The sequence below is a fragment of the Ambystoma mexicanum genome, chromosome 2p, assembly GCF_040938575.1.
Source record: "Ambystoma mexicanum isolate Mex_15411 chromosome 2p, UKY_AmexF1_1, whole genome shotgun sequence".
Lineage (NCBI taxonomy): Eukaryota > Metazoa > Chordata > Amphibia > Caudata > Ambystomatidae > Ambystoma > Ambystoma mexicanum.
Window position 1 is genome coordinate 1,330,309,405 of NC_090923.1, and position 18,921 is coordinate 1,330,328,325.

General features: G+C 46.1%; 1 protein-coding gene across 3 annotated transcripts in view; it reads left to right on the top strand.

The window, feature by feature from the left end:
• B9D1 (B9 domain containing 1) overlaps positions 1–18,921 on the top strand; it is a 391,264-nt gene that overhangs the window by 149,548 nt on the left and 222,795 nt on the right. The gene's annotated exons all lie outside the window — the stretch shown is intronic.

The window sequence follows — 18,921 nt, forward strand, 5'->3', positions numbered from 1 at the left end:
CTTGTTAAAGTTCAATAACCACCCTTGTACCGTGGTCACTTGTAGCTAGCTGCCTTACTGTTGATACCATGCCTTCCTTACACCAGGCAGGGGGCCCGCAGGGGGGAGTGTTAAGGGGGAGGGCGTTGCTGCAGTTGACTGGTTGGAGGGCCTATTAACCTGTGAAATTCATGAAGGACAAGGCTGCTAGTCTCAGTGGCAGTGGGATGATTAGCAGGGAAGGCAACGAGAGAGGTAGAGAAAAGCAGAGTTTTTATAAGTTTCCAGAACTTAAGGTGGTCCGGCTCAAGTCTGAGTGGGGGGGAGCAAGTAGGCTGTTCCAGAGGGAGGCACCAGCCGAGGAGAGAGAGCTGCCCCCTACTCTCTGCATGGAGAAACATTTCACGAGCAGAGAGTTGGAGCTAGAGGAGAGGAGGGCTCTAGTGGGGAGGTATTTATGGAGGGAAAGTTGGAGATAGCCTGGTCCCAGGCCCCAGAAAGCCTTGTGGATGATGAAGAGGGTCTTGAATTTTATCCTTGTGGCCACCGGGATCCAGTGGAGAGATATTAGGGCTGGAGAGGTACAGTCCCTGGGCTTGAGACCAAGGATAAATCTTGTAGCCATATTCTGGATTAGCTGAAGGGGGCAGAGGCAGGAAAGGAGGACATTGAGGAAAAAACTTTTGCGGTAGTCCAGCCTGGAAAGAACCAGATCTCTGGAGGCATTGAGCTTGTGAGGAAAGGGAAGCTGCCTCTAAGGAAGTGAACCTGGAAGTGGGCCCTCTTGGCAAGGGCCAAGATGTGAAGGATAGAGTGGACTCGAACATGACCCCAAGGTTTTTGGCCTCAAGAGATGGTGACAGTAGAGGACTAAAGGAGGGCAGCCAGAGGGTAGGAGGGGAACAGGGCGCAGGAGGATCTGTCTCTTACTGGCATTAAGACAGAGATTGATAGCCGCATACCATGCTTGGATGGTGGTCAGGTATGAGAGGAGGAGGAAGAGGAGGAGGTGGTGTTGGTGGAGGTAAACGAGGGTCTTTTGAAGGAGTGCTGTGTGTCATCAGCATAACACAGGAAGTGTGGAGAGAAGGAGGCAAGGAGGTGAGCGAGAGGGGTGAGATAAATATTTAAGAACCACAGCAATAGGATAGAGAATGTTTATTCTTTAATACCCAAAACATAACTAATGTCATTATTTTGGGTTTTGTTTTTTAAAAATGTTTGTTTCAAAATTTTCTTTTGCTTTTTTTGTTACTTTTTTAATTGAGGGAACAAAACAAAAACCTAAATAGCTCACCCCCACCCCGAAACAAAACTAAAATATTTACAAGGTCCACCTGCGTGCAAGATCTCAACAAAACTCTCTGCATTGCTGTCTCATAAACCAATTCTCCCGAGCTGAAGGATGTGTCTGCACAATGCCCAGATCTGCCAGTCAATGTTGGCCATGCATCATGCTGGACTCAAACCCTCCACTTTTACTCCAGAAATTGGCAGAATTACCACTCAGTAATTCCACCAGTGGTAAATCTGCCAAAACGTGTAATTTGGTGGTGCAGGAAAAAGTTTGGGAATTCTCACACTGCCAAAAAAAAGTGGTGGTAATGGAATTACTGCCACTTTATTACCGCACGGTCAAACTCGGAATGAGTCCCACTGAGGGGTACTTAAGGTTAAAGTGTGTGTTTTATGAAGGTTCTTTTTTTATATGGTGATATGTAATGCGCTATTTGGGTAGATGGAATTTTTCAGTTTTTTAGACTGTATACCGGTGAGGCATTCTTCCCTGTTATTCTGTGCGTATTTTTTTTTTATTGTTGCTTATGTTGATATTGCTCTTTTTAGCAAAATTATGTAGTCTCTTTTTAAATTCAGAGTCAGCCTTTCTCTGATTATATTATCATAATTGCAGTTTTTGACCCAAATTGATTTGTTTTGTCTCTAGATGACATTATGACCACTGTTTGTTGAATTGCCATAGAGATAACAGATTGCCTCTGTCTTATAGTTTGTTCCTTGGATAGATACTTGAAAATGTATATAAATATATTCAGCATTTAAATTATGTATTTTTACCCCATTTGAGAATTACATAATTCCCCAGTACTGTTATTTGAATGATTTGTTTTAATTCAAGACCACAGTTCACACACATTTTCTGTATGTTTGTGCGTGATAAGTTGTATGAATGGGAACTTGATGTAAAAAGAACATTTTCATATAGTTTAGTTGTGAGTTTTTCAACAAGCATGGTGTGTTTTTTGGTAATGTTTTCCTGTTTAGGCATAGTACAGTAGCAAAGCTAGCCAGCAGCAATTCAGAAGGATCATGACTTTCATGGTTTGAAAACCTGCGTTTATGGTGATGATTGACAGGAGTGTTAAGTATGGAACTGCACATCTGTGCACTTGCTTGGCTTTCATTTGTTTGTGTGGCGACTTTAAAATATACAGTGAATTTGTTTTGTGTGACTGTTCACCTCAAGAAACCGAAATGACCAATTTGTAGAAGTATCTTTGTCAAAAAGGGTAGATCTCTGGGACTGGTTGGAAAATTATGAGCACTTGAGTACGCTTAAGACATACCAGTTTGTACATTACATGCTATATTTGTTTAAGAACACCCAGAGCTACTTGAATGTGTGCCCATCTAGTAGACTTGGACGTTTTCTCCTTTTGTTGAGAATAGATCATTTACCTGTCCTTGCTAACAAAGGTTGTTATAACCAACTGTCAACAGAAGATAGATTTTGCTGGATGTCTAAAAATACCCAAATCATGGAAACATCAAAACCTGTATTGACTGCGTTTCCCCTTATGTTAAAATAACCCGTCTGCACTATAGTAACCACATCCATGATATGGAATTTATTGAGGAACCTATGTTTTGTTATTATTGTGTGAATTCAAATAGTGCATATGGCAATGTGCAATATATGGCTCGGGATTGAAACATTGCTGGGCATATCTATCTAAGAACTATGCAACCGTCTATAGTGATTTGCCTGTATTTTTGCACTATACCTAAATAATCATTTGTTAATTATTATCCTTTGTAACTGCTTTATATATTTTTCTTTTGGATGCCTCCATATATTAGTCAATGACATTTTTTGTTATGATTTTATTAAAAAATGTCTTCAGATAATATGGGATACCGTATGGTTTTGGGTTTTGGTTTTATGTGATTTAAATCTTCCCAAAAATGTTTGTTATACGTATTTTATATAATCATGTGAAAAGTTTATATATAAACTGTAACACATTATTAAATAAAGTTAAAGTGGTATCTTTACTGTTATATCAGCTTAGCAGTTGATTCCTGTATTGTTTACAAACGTCGGGAGACTGTTTTGAGAGCATGGCATTGTCGGGTTTATTTGGGATTTCATTTTTGTAAATTGCACGATGCTGCAGTTTTTTGTTATCTGATTTATTCTTTATGGGATGCCAGTCATTGATGAGATGTGAGGGGAATACCAAATAGATAACATAGTCTGTTCTTTTATTTGTGGTATGTGGGTAGGTATTTATTTTTTAAGTTTTCAAGATGAAGTATGTTCAATCCTTGGGATCTATATACACTCTGGATATTACTACATAGACAGTTCTATCGCTAAAGACTTTTTTTTTTTTACAATGTCAAGGTCTCCTTAAATCTTTGTTCAGCTTCGTTATTTGTTTGGCTGGTAATGCTGTTTTTGGATTTCGTTATCAACTTTAAATGCAATGAAGGGTTGTAGTTTTTGCATCATTTTGCTTTTGTATTTTGTACAGTCTGTATTTGTGCAACATTATCTGCATAAACATTTATGATTACTGTAACAGGGTTTTTGGATTGTATGAGTTTTCCTAATGTCATCTCTTTAAGTATGTTACCATATTCCTCATATTTTCTTTTTATGTACATTTTGAGTTAGTATCACAATGAACACCTCAAATTAACATTGCCACTGCTCCTCTTTGTTTTGGCTCTATCCTTTGTGGTCACAATTTGAAATACTGGTTGACCATTTACGGTTGTTAGTTGGAGTAGATCCTGAAAGATAATGACTCGTTTTCCTCCAAACATTTTGAGGTAATCACATTTCAGTAGATTTTAAAAGTAAGCATGATGTTTTAGACCATGCTGAACTCATCTGCGTACTCTCATGATGGTGAGCAAATTCAATTTAAGGTGGATGACTAAGTTGAGGGTTAAAAGATGCATGTTTAATAGGGATTGTTATGTACAGGGGTGACACCAGTTAATAGAACTAATTCTGATGAATTAGAGATGATTCACCCAAAAAACCTGCCATGGGACCCTTCTGATGTTGCATGGGAAAGGTAGGCGCTTCCTGATCCTGAGCATGGGGGTGGTGTTCTGCGGGAGGATCACATTTGGGTGGGGGGAGAGCAGGTCAGGAGGACTGGGAAAAACACACATAACTTTCACAGAGACACTACCATCTTAAAGGCCTAATGTGAAAATGGAACTGTGAAAGGAAAGGATGAGTTGAACATTGGGAACTTCAAGTCACACAATGCCCAAAGTACTGCAATGAAGAACAGAGCTGCAGAGGCATTGGACTGCAAGTTGCAGTCCAGTAGTACTAAGGTCCCACACCTGAGTGGGACCTGGAAGTATAAAAGACCCCCTCGTGTGCAGGCCTCAGTAGCATGCCTCAGTACTTCTCAGGGAGGTGGAGTGATTGCAGTCACTCCACGTTGCAGTTGCAGCAGAAGTTGAAGGGAAGCAGAGATGCCGGAGTCACTGCTATTTGCAGAGCGGATGCTGATTCTGAGAGGGCCTCTACCTTCGAAGACCTTGTGTGCATAGGTTTTGCAGTGGGAAACATTAATTTGAAAAGGTTCTCCCAGGTGAGTTGGGCTCCGGTGCTCAGGTGTCCCTGGAGCAGGGAAAGCTCCTTTCCTGACCGGCATAGGCCGCAGGAAGCGAAGAGAAGGAGTTTGCCGTGCATAGCGAAGCAGAGGAAGCAGAAAACCCAGAGGCAGCGGAGCGAGCAGATGCGTATGCGGCCCCCGGAATGGTAACTAGCATTGTGTGACCCCCAGAAAGCTCCAGTGATTGCCCGTTGGCCACAGCTAATTATTTTGAATACCGAACTGATGCAAAGAAATTGAAGTGTTGGAATAATATTAACTTTTAATACTGAGCTGATACAAAGAAGTTAAAGTGGCTGAATTAGAACTTTGGGAACAGACAGGACAGGTGTCATTATCCTTATTTTTTAAATGTTATTTCTTTATTGTATTTTATGACATGCAACATAAACAGCAATACAACAAAAATCGAAATATAACAAACTAAAGGCACTGCTTATGGGGAGTCTCTCTCAAGTGCTATGATCCAGACGCGTGGTCTTCTCATTATGCACAGCTCTTGGGTAGTCATGATCTAGCTGCATGTCCATTCTTTTAACCCCCTGAGTGTTCAAATGGCAGACTTGTCTGCTTAGATGCCTTTGTCAGGGCCTTCCACTTCGTCCATCTGGCCCGGAGCTGCACTTTTTGACCCCTGTGGGTCCTCGGTGTCACTGTCCTCCCTGGATCCAAGCATTTCTTGCAGGAGTGTGTTCCAAGCCAGCAACTTGTTGCTACTTTCTCACAGCCCTCTCTGTACTGCGTTGGTCCACACTACTGTTTCTGCCAGTGCCCAGTGATTCAAGATGGCCCACCATGCTTCTGTTCTGGGCCCCGTGACAGTCCTCCATGCCATAGCGATCCGGCGTTTTGCCAGTATGCACATCAAGTCCTTCATCTTGTCTATATGTGTCATTTGCTTACCACCTCTCGGGAATAGTCCCAACAGGTAGCTGTCAGGTGTCCATTGTTGCATTTGTTTTCCGCCCGTAGCCGCCCTTTCCTTGATATCTTCCCAAAATGTTTGTATTACAGGGCTCCCCCAGAACATACGAAGCATGTCTGCATCTTCTGCGACACATCTTGGGTAGGTTTGGGTGCCTTTGTTCCCCATTTTGGATAGTCTTTTTAGGGTGAGGTAGGCTCTGTGGGTAAGATAGAGCTGTGTCTGTTTGAATCTTGCATTCCTCAAGACAGTTTTTGTATATCTTAGGATCCTTGTCCATTCCTGGTCTGTAGTTTCTTGGCATTGCTAGTTTGCATGAGCTGTTGGTACAGCCTAGATGTCGGTTGTCTTCCTTCAGAGATGTTGTACCACTCATCTAGACCATCCTGTAGTTCCTCTGCATCGGTGAGGTTCAGCCGCCTCCTCTTGATTTTGTGAATCATGCTATTGTGCAGCATAAACTCCCCTCTGTGTATCCCATTGTCTTCTGTGAGGGTGTTGAAGTCCACCCAATTACCCTTGTTCCAGAGGTCTCCGACCTGTGCCACTCCTTTACCCTCCCAGTGTGTCCGGTATGTAGTCAGGGCTTCTGGCCTAGTGCCCACAAGCCCCACCAGGGGGATCTGCAAGGAGCATGGGCCCTGATTTCCCTGTATCGTCCACGCCCTTTTGCATAACGTTGGCCCTAGTTTGAGTAGGGTAGGCAGGTTTTTAACCCAGGATTTTCCCATCCAAATGACTTCTCGCAAGTCACAATTCTGCAGTGCCGGCTGGAATAACAGTGAGTTTATGCATTCCCCATCACCCAACCATCGGACCAGAAATTACAGCTGCCCTGCCAGGTAGTATCTCTCATAGTCTGGTACATTTATTCCCCCGGACAGGCAGTCCCTTTGTAAAGCATGTAGAGCTAGTCTGTTGCACCCTCCTCCCCACAAGAATTGTCTCACTATCGTGTTCAATTTCTTGAAGAAAGTCCTTGGTATATTGTGGGGTATGTTTGTAAAGTAATATAACAGCTAGGGTAGAACGATCATTTTCAACATGGCTGCTCTCCCTATCATCCCCAATGGCAATGTCTTCCAGAACTCCATGGACTTCGTTTTCTCTAGAGAGGGTGGGGTCGGGTGGGGGGGGTGTGGTGTGTGGTGTGGTGTGTGGTGTGTGTGTGATGATGTATATCTACACCCAAATATCGGAAGGTGTGCGGTGCCTTCGTGAGACCCAAGTGTGGCAAGTGCTCCGTGGGAACTAGTCTTAGTTCTGCAAGGGGGTATAGGATAGATTTTGCTTTGTTAATGGAGATGCCCAATAGTTGGGCGTAGGCATCCACCACCTCCAGTAGGTCTGGAAGGTTTTCACGAGGGTTGTTGATGAACAGGAGCACATCGTCGACATATAGTGACAAGAGGTGTGTGTCATTATCTATGCATATGTCGGTGTCTGCATATGTCGCTCACAGGAGCACCGCCAGTGGTTCCAGAGCTAGTATATAGAGCATTGGGGATAGCGGGCATCCCTGTTTTGTACCCCTGTATATTCCCCATGCTTCCGAGATATGCCTGCCTGTCTTAACTCTGGCCCTAGGGTCTTTGTACAGCAACTTTATCCACCCAAGAAAGCCCTCGCCCATGCTATGAGTCAGGACCCTGAGAAGCCAATTCCAATTGACTGAGTAGAAAGCCTTGACCGCGTCTAATGACGCTAACGCGCATTCTCCCTGCACATCATTGGTACGATCCACAACGTGGTGTAGCCTCTGTAGGTTCCACAAGGTATTACGCCCCAGGACATTGCCTGTCTGGTCTGGGTGCACTAGTATGTGTATGACTCTTTTGAGCCTATTGGCTAGAGCTGCTGTTAGGATTTTGCAATCCTGATTTATCAGTGAAATAGGTCTATAAGAGCCAGAGTCCGGGGGGTGGGAGGGGTTTACCTGGTTTGAGGATGGGTATGATTAGGGATTCCTTCATGCTGTCTGGCAGCTGTCTCGTTTCAAACGCTTCCTGATACACCTCCAGCAATCTGACGGCTAAGGTGGTCTTATACGCCTTCTAGAACTTCCTGGGTAGCCAGTCGGGTCCCGGGGTCTTGGACGGCGGGAGCCTCTCTATCACCACTTCCACCGCGTCCAGCGTTAAAGGAGCCTAGCATCTGTGCGTGTTTTGCATCCAGCTTCTGAGATCAATATGGTCTAGTGCGTCTGCGATATCCGTGTCATGTGCCTCACCAGTGGCCGAGTATAGATTCTCGTGGAATTTTGAAAAGACCTGGTTTATCCCCTCTTGGGTCCTCACTTCTTCCCCAGTCTTGTTTCTGATCGCATTGACCAGGACTTTCCTAGCCTCTTGTTTGGTTAGCCAGGCCAGGAGTCTCCCCGGTTTATCCCCTTCAGCTGATAGTCTCTGCGTATACTTTGCATAATTTAGATTTCCCAGTTTCTCCCAGGTTGCCTTGCACTGTATCCTGAGGGATATCTATTCAGGTGGTTCCTCCGCCAGTGAGCCTGCCCGCAATTCCATCCTCTCTTTTTCTCGTTCAATCGTTCTGTCATGACCCTCCCACTGTCTTCCCAATCGCTGCACCTCTAGTTACCACATTAAAGGCTTCCCAGACTATTGCCGATTTGTCTACACTACCTGTGTTGAGGTGAAAGTAATAGTCTTTTGTATCCTGCAGATACCCCTGGACCTCCTCCTGCTGCAGAGTCTCTGCCCTGAGTCTGCTGGTCGGTACTGGAGCCCTTCTATGCATGTACGCCCATGTTGAAGTGACCGGGGTGTGGTCTGAAAGTGTTCTCGCCCTGTGCTGCGCGCTAGTGAATTCCCCTAGTGTTTCGCTGCCAGTAAAGAAATAGTCTATGCGCGTGAACGTACCATGTGGGGGAACTATAATAGGAGTATGCTCGCTTGTTTGCATGTAGACTCCTCCAGACATCCTCCAGCTGCTCCAAGATTCTCTGTAGTGCTTTCGCCGGCGGGGCCGGCTTGCTGTATTTATCGTCTGATCGATCTAGACTCTGGTCCAAAGCGCAGTTGAAATCGCCTGCCCAAATGAATGCTGCTTCCCTATACAGGGCCAGCCTTGGGGCCAGTTTCTGAAAAAACGTTGTTGCATCCAGGTTTGAGGCGTATGTGTTGACCAAGCACACCTCCTTGTCTTCTAGCATGCCATGCACCAACACCCACCTGCCTTCTCTGTCCTGTTCTGGCATGAACAGCTGGAATGGGACACCCAGGGCTATCCACGTTAGCACCCCTCTGGCATAGGTGGAAAAGGTTGAGCTAAACATTTGTCCGCTATCTTGGACTGTTTGTGCCTCATCAAGGGGTTTATTGGAGCAACGCTATCTTGACCCTTGTTTTATTAAGCCAGGTGTGCACCCTCAACCTCTTAACATAGGCGTTCTGCCCCCGGACGTTCCAGGTCACTATTGTGAGTTGTCACCATGTCTTTTGTGAGCCCTTCCATTCCCATGGGCTTATGCCAGTTCCCTTGTTTTTGTTCTGGTCATTTGTCCTTGTGTGGGGGTGTCACACTTGCTGTGTTGATCAATCCCCACTTATCAGTTCCCTCCTCGAGCCTTGAGGCTCCTGTGGAGTCGTCTCTGTTGGGTGTCGTGATGCAGAGCCTTCGTCTGCCTACCCCTGTATGTCTTCTGTTTCTTGCGCCGCCATACCATCTCAACCAAAGAAAGTGTCCTCCCCTTCTTGTGCCTTGTTTCAAACAAAAAATATGACCATGAACTGTAAACAAACGCCCAGCCACCCTCACCGAGCTCGGGCACAGCTGCTTCTCTTGCACTACCCCTCCTGGTGGGGCAGGCCTGCCGCAGCATGATGCCTTAGAACTGGCATCTGAACTTGTAGAACTTGGTGGGGTTTTGTGTCCTGTCGCTAAAAAGAAATTCAATCAAAACGAGGTCCTTTGTCTAAAATTTACATTTTTTGCAAATAGATCATTCCTTGGAATTGATTTAGTGGCGTATTAATATGCAAATTGTGTTGAAAATGGTGGGAGGGTGTGCATCTGTCTATGGACATTTGTAACTTAGTATATGGTCTTTGTTAGCCTAAGGTCCTCCTCAAACCCTTAAAAATTATTAGGCTTGATCACTGTTCTTGTGGGTTATATTGCACTTAGCACAGCCCTTGGCTGTGGTGGTCCTTTTTGAAAGTATCCATGTTGGTTTTTATAAATTAATAAATCAGACTGACTGAAACTGATACCACGGTCCAGGCACACATCACAAAATTTCCCCCTTTGGGGAATAAGAAAATAAGAAAAACACTTTTCTCCTGGCTCCCACCCGGAGTGAATTGTAAACCTGGCAGAAAGAGATACCTTAAGATATGCTGAGGCACAGATACAGGAAGCCATTAGTGGCTCCACTATCTTTGACAACATACCCCAGGCAGAATACTCAGAGTATTCGATAACACCTGAAACATTGAGTGCAAAGAAGAAGGGTCTTCATACAGAATTGCACGGTCACCTGCTCAAAGAATATTTAAAATCTAGTACCATCCCTCTAGGGTTGCAAATTTGTGTCCTTCCAGCAGTTTTTTTAGAAGACAAAGGGTATAAAATTTGTTTCAGCGAAATCTCGACTAAATGTAGTCGGGATCTGAAGTTGCTTACAATTAACACATCAGAACGACTAACAACAAAACAAAAGCAACAGCTGGAGGTACAGGAAGTGACTTTCTTAACTACTGGCACTTTGTTGGAAGCCAAAAACCAATTGGAAGCGATTAACCTAGAGTGTGAAGATTTCAAGAAAATCAATCTGTTAAAGAAATCAAAAAAACTAAAAACAGATGTGGCTGCCTTCGCCAAAGAGAAGGTATATCCCTACTTGGCTAAAGATTATAAAGCTCCCAATTGGAATTATAGGTTCCAAAATAGACCGAATAACAACAAACGCTGGTTAACATTTTCCGACGCTAGCTCCTCTGGAAGTGATCCCAGTAATGCAACACGCAGGCAGAACACCAACAGAGGTCAGAATTGTTTAGGCCGTGGCGGGCCAAGAGGCTGACGCCCACCAAACAGAGCCAATGGCCCACCGATGGGCCAACAGCAGACCTTTCACACGAGACAACGAGGGTACCCTTGATAACACATAGTGTAACAGCAGTATTCAATCTATCCAAATATGCCCTTACTCCCATAGAAGAATCTGTATTGAAGAAAGGGTTCAGCTTTGTACCATCAGCAGATAATCCTATTAATAATTTGGAGATTGAATTAAGGAGGTTTTTCAGAACTATCAGACTCTGGGCCTTCTTCATGGACAAACCAGACAAACTTGATCAGTTATTAACGGGTTTTAAACCCAAGTCCTCTTTCACACCAGGAGTCAATTACGTACCACCATAGATTGTTTCTTTTGAAAGGATGGTCCTGAAAGCTTTGCCGGGAATTTTGCATCAATCCCGTCCTGCTGAACAGTCTGTGTTCCCCTGGGATCTCATCTAGTGCCGTTTGCTTCTGAGAAATAATTCCCTTCACTCTGCTCAGTCCTGCTCGCTTCCCTGCTTTCTCTGTCTTGGCTGTTGGTGCCACCTCGATCGATCTCTTCTTTCTTTTGTTATTATTCATTTTCGGGAACTCATCAAGCTTTACATCCTTCCTTGGCATGACCAGCTTCTCGTATGCTTTCCATCGGCAAACCCAATAGTGATCCATCAGCACTGCTGTGCCCGCCTTCATAGCTGCGAGTTGCTCAATTGTTTTGCACCCAGCATTCTCACCCATGTCAACTTCGCCATTGTTCTGATAGCACAGGGCTGGCGTCTTCAGAGGGATTATCGGCATTGGACCAGTTTGTTCTCCACCCATGTCAGTTATTTTGCACTTGCGTCCCATTCCTTCAGGCACTTGTCATTCTCTTCCTGCACTTTGTTCACTGACAACTGGGCTAGCGTCAGTGCTTTGCTTCCCACCACTCCCATCTTGCCATCCATCGTTTGCATATACTCATCCATATACTAGTCTCTGTGGTCTTTCCCTGCAGCCAGGCTCTCCTGCTATCTCCCTTACTCTTGTCCAGGGACCTGGCAGTTCCTCCAGTGTGGTAGTCTTTGCTTCTCCCTTCTCAGGTCTGTCAGTTATGTACTGTATGGCTTCATCTAGCTGCTAATAGTTCATTATGTCTGATGTCTTTATGTAGTTTTCCTTGTACAGTAATGTTCCTTTCGACATCCATCTCAACGTTGCTGACTTCTCTTGAAATCTTCCTTGTGTTTGCACCATTGCGAGATACATCAGGCATTGTGCTCTTGCTGTGGGTATTTCAGTTGCTATGAATGTTCTGGAGGCACTCATTGCGTATGGGATTAACGAGCAGACATAACAGCTCTCCCCGTTGATTTCCTTACCTACTTTTGTGATGTGTTTGTACCACATGTTATTAGACACTCGAGCAGTGTCAGTGAGATACATGTCTACTCCCTTCATGTGTCAACACTGCGCTTACCTCTCATTACCTTATCAGCAGTGTTCTCTCGTCCACCTGACATAGTCATTCCACCTGCTTGGATTTGGAGGAATGTTAGTAGAGGGTACAGCGGTAGCAGTAACAACAACATATAATTGCCAGAATATGAATCCCATCAACCCACTGGGAATTCATAGACACAACATAGCGATCATGTTCTTTATTGTTCCCTTCATTCCCACTTACGCTGCTTGATTCTTGCAGCCCGGTGATACAGTTGCCTGCATGAAATGCACAAAGAAGTGCATTATTCTGTTATTATTGTGAGTGCCCTTAAGCACAGCGGACAAAATAATCACTGATGGCAAAGGCAAAAACCTCCTCCCAGACCTTTCTTACTGGTGGGTTTCTTAAGTGGCCAGCACTGGGGGCTCACTGTGCTCACGTTGTGGATATGTTCGGGTTAAGTACTCTATGAAGACAACATGGTATACTCCAGGGGATCGTGCTCTGAATCAGTTGGGTCTCCTTACAGCAAGGACAAACTGGTTAGAGAAAGTGTCTGGTGGGAGGTAACATGGGAGAAAACAAACAGTACAATCCCCACGGCGTTCACGTAGGCTCTGCATGTGCAGAAAAGGAAAATAACAGACCGCCAGTGTATCCTTCATCGATTTCCACAAGTGTTCCAGTTGCTGCTTCAGCTGCTTGGGATTGCGTAACCATTGGGTGTCCGTGTCTCCCTAGTCGTGTAGCTCGTCTAGGTGCTGACGTTGGCCCTGTCGGTCACCGAGACTTTGTTGCCAGGTGGGGCCACTGCTTTGTAGGGCTTGATGTCCTGCAGGTGGTTCCTGACCACCTTACCTACTAACTTGTCAGCACGGTAGGCCACCTGGTTGACCACATGAGGGCCAGTAAACCTTGGTGCATTCCAGCGCCATATAAAATTCCTTGTTCAGTCAGTTCAAAGTCTTGTGATGCATCATCGCAGTTGATCTCTTTGATGTCTTTTGCGCCCCCCTGGATTTGCTGTATCCAGCGGGCGATGAATGAAGCGCTAGCCACCAGAGAAGTAATGTACTCATAAATTTCTTGTCCTAACACATCTGCACTACTCTCGCAGTCCTTCAGTGCTCTTGTGGGAGGAGCCGGGAGAAGATGCATGCGCCCTCCTGTCACCACCTCATGGGGCGATAAATGGTGGTCGGACCCTGGCTTATTGTGTAGTGCAAACAGTGCGAGGGGCAAACAGTGCAACACATTTTTGTTGGTGTTTTTCTGTCTCTTGGCTATGCCTTCCTTCAGGAGTCCATTCAAGCGTTCACAAACCACATTTGCTTGCCGGTGGCACACGAGGCGAATTTATGCTGAATGCCTAGCAGGGTTGTGATGTGCTGAAACATTTTGTTGGCGAAGTGAGGGCTGTTGTCAGACCACAGGACCTCACACATGCCCCATCTTGGGAAAACCTCCTAACCAAGAACTTGGCTGCTATAAGGGAGTCCGCATGTGAACAAGGAGCTGCCTCAATCCACATGGAGAATGGGCAGACAACCACTATCATGTAGCGTTATCCTTGGCAGACCTGGATCCTATCCACATAATCGACGTGTAGGTGCAGAAATAGCCCTACTGCTTTTGGTATGGCTCCTCTCAAGCTATCTCCTGCGTTGAACTGCTGACAGGTCACGCAGTTCATTTCAATTGGGGCTGATCCACATTGCTCCAATGCGTGTGGCAATGACATCTTTCCCTGTGTGTGTTGGATAGTGCAATTGTGCTGATGCTGTCTTCAATAATGCTAGCGGCATGACCACTTTTCCTGTGTTATTCTGGCGCCATAAGGCATCTGTTTGAGACATTGAGCACCCTCTCCTCACCCATAGCTCTTTGTCCAGCTCCCTGCAGCTCCATTATGTGTCTCTGGTAATACATTGTAACCTTCTTTCAGTATCCTGTTTCTTGCCCCATACTGGGCTTTTTGTCTCTCGCTGTTCCCACAATTCCCCAAAATACGCTGCACGTTTTGCCTCAAAGTCTGCTGCTTCATTTCATCTTGAGATAGGGTCTTCCTCTTTTGTGTGGGCGTGGCACTTCACTATTGCTACCTTTGTTGGATAAGCAATCACCTTGATTAATCTGTCCAATAATAGTGCATGCTGCACTGGGGTCCCATCTGCTCTCCTGAACCCTCTCCTGAGCCTTCGTGCCAGTCCTGAGTGTACTATTGACGTTGTGTAGGCGGAGTCAGAATAGATCACCTACTTCTTTACACTGCTTTACAGTGCTAATATGAGAACCACTAGTTCTGCTGCTTGTGCTGAATAATGGGATGGTAGTCATGCACTTACGACCACCTCACGTGTCCGGTCCTCCTTCAGTCTTACCACTGCAGTTCCAGTATGTCTGACCCCATGACCCCATCAGTTTGATCAATTGTTGAAGAAACGTAAATGTAGAGCATGTATCACCCTCAAGTGTGTCCTCCTTTACCTTGCATGCATCACTGAACATCTCTGCTCTTTGTGCAGTTGTGTACATATTCTCCTGCCTGGAGGACAGCTGCCAAAAATGTCGCTGGGTGTCATGATGCCCGCTCCCGGGAGCCGGTCAAGCCCTGCGTCCCCGAAAGCGGACATCCAGTCCCCAGGGAAGGACCCAGCAACCCCATATAGGGGCCCTTTGGACAGTGTCCTGGCGCCCATGGCGCCAGGCTCATAAAAGACATCAGTCCTGGCGCCATAGGCACCAGGCTCATTATGGGAATGCTTGGGTGCACTTACCTGATGCAGACCATGCTGCAGGATCCCAGCCTCCTTGAGGCCTGAAAGGAACTACTTTACCTGTGGGACTAATTTACCATCCGGGCGTGGTCGGGGAAGGATACATACCTGGAACTTCTTCCAAGGCTACTTAAACCCCACCCGAACAGCCACATGTGCTTCGCGTTGTTCTGCATCTAGCAGCTGGACGCTCACCGTGTCTGCTCCTGTATCCTGACTTCTGCCACGCCTGCCAGCATCCTGGATCACCTGCAAAGGAAGAGAAGAAGAGAACAGAAGAAGGAAAAGTCCTTACCTGCCGGAGACCTCTCGCCGACAATCCTGAAAAGGAAGACTTTATTTAAAAGCTCATCGCGTCGATCGCTGCAGCGCCGCATTCCACTCACCTTTACAGGGCGCCTCCATGTTCAGCAGCGATCATCCGGATTCGCAGTCACGCCCCAGCGCCTAGGGAGAAAAAGACAAGAACAAAAGGTGAGAGAGAGAAGGGAATAAGGAAAGCTAAATCTCCATGTTAAGACTTACCAGTTGATTCATTCCCTCTTCATTTCGGGTCCGCGCCGCATCCTGGCATTTCCGGACCCCGGCCCCTAAGGGGAAAAAAGAGACATCAGCGTTAATGAGCGAATGAAAAGACATTACCAAAAAACGCTCATTAAAGACTTACCTGATTTCTACAAGGATTTCACCTCTCATCTCGGGTCAGTGCCTATTCCCCGGCATTCCGTACCCCGGCCCCTATGGGGAAAAAAACACTAGCATTAGTACATTAATGCATGGACTCAAGGGGATCCTCTTATCAAAAAACTTACCTGGAAGCCAAGCAAGTTTGGTTCTCACCAATCTGAAAATCCAGTGAAGTAACTGGATACCAACGCGCCCCTGCATCAGAAGCAGGATGAAGAGCTCGTCCTTCCAGACCCTAAGGTGAGACGCTACGGGGAATCACAGAAGGGTTTCGAGGAGGGTGAGAGGGGAAAGTGGGAGGCCGATTGCATTACCCCGCAGACAGTTAATCCCCTATTTTCGCCTACAGAAGGATACTTCTGCGAGCCAGACAAGCCAGATATGGGGGCCCGGTCCAGTCCGTCTTCCGAACCCTGCGCATCACCTTAGAGGTCACAGCAGCGCGAACCAGGCCAGCGCCTCTGTGGGAGTCAGGTGAGCGTTACACTGGGTTTGCAGTCTTGCATCTTGCTATCTTCAAGCCTACATTCGATAGTATCACCTCATACCCTGATGCTCTCTGTGCAGACAGTGTGCTCTTTGGCTTCTGCAGTATTGCAAAGAGGGTGTTCTCCACATAAAGAGTAGTGGTGCACCCCATTGTTACTGCTGCTGACTTCTTCACCGCGAATGTGGCAGCTGCCAAAGCTTGTTCGCACAGATAATGTCCTCTCATCACTGGGTCAAGTTGTCCACTGTAGTAAGCAATTGGCATGTGGCCCATGCTTGTCTTTTGTGCCACTACTACCTTCATCACAGTACCGTCATTGTGTGAGAATAGGAAAATGTTGTGGTCTGGGATCCCTAACACCGGGGCAGTGCTTATTGCTTCTTTCAGTTCCTCAAAGGCCTCAGTCATCTCTGTGGTCCATATTAGTGTCTTTGTTCACTTCTCTGCCTCTTTCAGGTTGCACAATAGTGGCCTTGTGTATATCGTAGTCAAAGACCCATGCTCTGCTGTAGTTGTATAACCCCAAGAACTGTTGCATTTCCCTCACTGTTGTGGGCTGAGGTGTTTTGCGTATTGTCTCTGTTCTCTTTGTGGTGATCTGTTGGCCATTCTGGGATATCGTCTGTCCAATGTATAGCACCTCCTTCTGACATTACTGAAACTTGGCCTTGTCCACCTTGTATCCTTTGCCAGCTAACAGTCGGCATGTGCATCGAGTCCCTCCTGCATTGGTCTTCTGTCTCACTGCAAATCAAAATGTTGTCTACATTCTGTAAAACTGTGCTTTCCGTCTGTATGTTGCTCAGGTCCATCTGGATTACTCTGTTAAAGATAGATGGTGACTTGCAGTACCCCTGTAGGAGCCGAGTATGTTTCCACTTCTGGTTGCTATACATAAATCTGGTGAGATCTTGCGTTTGGGTGGAGTGGTACTGAGAAGAATGCATTCTTCAAGTCAATGATGGTGAAACAGGCAGCATCCGCCGGAATGCTGCACAAAATTGTCACTGGGTTTGCAACTAGAGGATACTCTGCTTCTACAATATGGTTGAGGTCCTAAATCCTGTATGAAACACCATGAACCTCCCTTTACCTTGCGCACGGTGTCCACCGCTATGTTACATGGGAATTCTGATGGTACCAGGATGCCTCTCTCAATTAGTGCTGTGATTGTCTCATAAATGCTTTCATCTGCTTCCTTTGTTAGGAGGTACTGTTTTATTCTTGGAAAAATCGCTCCTGGCTTCAGTTTGATCTTCACTACCTCTATGCTCTTTATGCAACCCACGTCACGAGGACTTGTCGTCCATAAACTGTTGGGTACCTTGGCCATGTCCTCCTACAAGAATGCAGGCGCTGCCTCCAACCTCATTCTCTGAAGCACTTCTCTGTAGTGGATCTGTAATGAGTATGTTACACTCATCTCGAACACCATCTCTAGTTCCTGTCTATCCTCCTTAAATAGTTTGTTGTCTGTCACTGTGGTCAGCCTGCACCCCTCTGCAACTGCAATTATTGCTCTCCATGTCTGCCCTGTGTCATCCATCCCGTGCACTGCAATCCAATTCTCTTGCCACCACTGCCTCTATTTCTATGGGCACTATTCCTTCTGGCTCATCCATTGGTGTTTGTGGCCTAAATAGGTACTTGTTTGGAACTCCACATTTTCCCTGAAATGTCTGGAAGCCATGCATTGGCAATGTCCGTTTCATACTGAAACATTTCTAGGTCCAGTGGCACCCCCCCTCTGTACCATGCGTCCACAATATGCTCGGAGAATCTGCCTTATATTTAGCATGTGTATGCCTGGTGTAGAGCACACTATGGCCTGCTCATAATGTCTCGTCCCAGTATGTTTGCAGGTTCTGTCGAGAGTAAAGTAAAGGCAGTGATAGATTGATTCCTCTGGAGTTAGATACTGTGACAACGTAAATGCTCCTTCCCTAATGCATGACCTAGCCGCTGCTGTGTCAATAAGAAAGGAAAATGTTTTGTCACCTATCTCCACCCCTATGCGAGGTTCATCAGCAGGGTTGGATGTGATCGACAGGATGGGACACATCAAGTTCGTCTGTGGGCTTTCCTATTGATGGTACAGGGACAACCCATTCCCAGTAGAGGGGATGTTCCCTACCATGGTAACTCCTCCCAGTTGTCTGACTGGAACTGTTCCTACTGTGTCCACGTGTTCTGGTGCGTTGTTGTGCTGTATCTGTGCTAGTTGCTGTGTGTTCCCTCGAATCTGTGGTGCTTGTAGATACTGTGGTACCGGTGCTGGCATCTGTGGTACCTGCATTTGTGTTTGTGGTGCTTGCGTCTGTCCTTGTGGTGTTTGCTGATATGTGCCCTGCATCTGCCCTTGCTGTTGTTGATCCTGTGCATAATAGTCATCCTGATACCCTTGATATGGCTGCTGACCCTGCCCTCCCCAATTCTGTTGCATTCCTCTGACCTGACATACTTTTGAGTTGTGTCCCATTTGCCCACAGGCCCAGCACTGTGGTGGCTCCCTCCCTTGCCCTTGGGAACCCCTGAAAAATCCTCTTGGTTCTGCTGCATCTGTTGCCCATATCCTCGAAACGCTCCTGGAAACCCCCCTTGGTTGTGATGCATCTGAGGCCCGAAGCCATAGCCTCTCTGTTGGCCCTCCCTTCCTCTGAACCCTTGCTGTGGTCCAGTCTGCCCCATAAATTCTCCTCCCATAGGCGTTGCAAAAACTGTTGTCTGCT